The sequence below is a fragment of the Eumetopias jubatus genome, unplaced genomic scaffold (genome assembly GCF_037043125.1).
Source record: "Eumetopias jubatus isolate StellerSeaLion01/CBP00866 unplaced genomic scaffold, mEumJub1_p1.0 scaffold_9, whole genome shotgun sequence".
NCBI lineage: Eukaryota > Metazoa > Chordata > Mammalia > Carnivora > Otariidae > Eumetopias > Eumetopias jubatus.
In genome coordinates this window covers 124,339,668-124,341,441 of record NW_028274815.1, presented here as the reverse complement: position 1 = coordinate 124,341,441, position 1,774 = coordinate 124,339,668, and positions in this window count along the sequence as shown.

Below are 1,774 nucleotides of genomic sequence, written 5' to 3'. Positions count from 1 at the left end.
CTTCTCCTCACACCACGAAGCCCGTTTCTCCTCAGTTTCAAAGAGGAGCAGACCCGGCCAAGGAGCTGGGGAGTTTCGCCACCACCCAAGGGAACCAAAGGACAGACGCCCAGACGGGCTCCTCCTGACTCTTGGCCAAGGGGACACCAAAGCGACCTCTGTAAAGCTGAGCCTCAGCCAGAGGCAGGGCCTGCCCGCTTTCTTCCCAGGAAGGGTGTGCTCAGAGCTGCCTTTAAGGGCCACAAGGGCAGGAACATCCGAAGTCCTGTGGGAGTTCAGCGGGGCGGCTGACTGGCTGCCCTGCAGAGCCGTGGGGGCCCATGTGACAGAGGGTCCCGTACCGGGCTGCGGCAGGACATCAACAGAGCTTTGGGTGTCCCACTTCTGTGGGAAAGCTAAAGCTTCATATTTTAACAGTAATAGCCCTTGACGTTTTCCCAGCGCTGAGCCTCACAGATGCACCTGTCCGGCACTTCTGAGGGTGCCCTATGGGCACACACATCACAGGACTGAGGGAATGGGCCTGGCTCTGCACCCTGCAGGCCCCTCGCAGCACCCGGGGCCACGGGAGGGAGCCTGGCGGTTGTCCCTAACCCCCCATGGCGGGGGGGGGGCAGCTGCTGCCGCGCCCTCTGCCTCTGCCCCACCCTGGCTGGTTTGGCAGTGGATCAGGGGAGGCTAGGCCCCCACCTGGACAGAAAGGTTGAAGTCCCAAAGGCCCGGCAGGCCACCTGGCTGGCAGTTGCAAAGGGAGAGTGGTAAGAAAGGCTCACAGCTCACGGACACAGAGGATTCAGACAGAAGAATTCACCTTCCCAACTTCCAGCTTCAAGGGGACTTTGTAAGACTCCTCAAGAGCAAGACATTTACGGGACAGGCCGAATGTGATGTTGTGAGGTATGTGTGCTAGACCACGGCAGCAGGCCTGGCAGGCAGGGGGTCCTCAGCCCGGGGGCAATACCTTGGCTGAGGTCCATGGCTGCAGGTGAGGATGCTGTGCCCAGCTTCGGGGACCATTGTGCCTGCTGGAGCTGCCCCTCTGGCCAAAGACCCGAGATTGTCTGACATACCCTTGGGCCGCCTCTTCCCCACACCTGACACAGGAAGGGCATATGGGGAACAGATGTGGAGCCTTAACCTGTTCTGCACAGGTAAAAAAGGCTCTAACCACCCACTCTGCTGGAAGCGGGCCTTGGCGTGGGCCACCAAGACGCCAGCTGTCCAGCACAGGGCATGCTCAGGAAGGCATCTTGGCTTGGAATCCCCCGCTTCCGGGCGAAAGGGGGAAAAGCAGCCAGAGACTCCCAGTGGATCCTTTGACAACCTATTTCCAAAGCTTACCCATCTAAGGGGGAAGGGCCAGTGGGGTCTGGGAGGGCCATGGCTGGGGGCCTGGCCCAGAAAACCCGACAGCGGAATGAGTACATATGTTTGTGGCTGGGTCACTTCTTGGTCGGAGCCAAGAAAAGAAAAGCATGGAGAGAGGCCCAAGAGAAATGAGCCTCTGACCGGAGGACTCCCGTTCAACCAGACTGTCCTTAACCGCTAAGAAGAAGACCCTTTGGTGATCACACAAGTCAGCTGGAGATGTGGGGTGGCTAGAGGCAGGGCCCCTCCAATCCACTCCCCCGATAATGTTCCCCCCAGCCCAGTCACACCCTCACTGGTGTGCCTGGTGGCAGATGAGCCCCAGGACTCAGGGGCTAGGGCTCCCAAGTACCTTGCAGGAAGCAGCCCCGGAGAGAAGGAGGGCCACCTCTGGTAAGACGTAGAG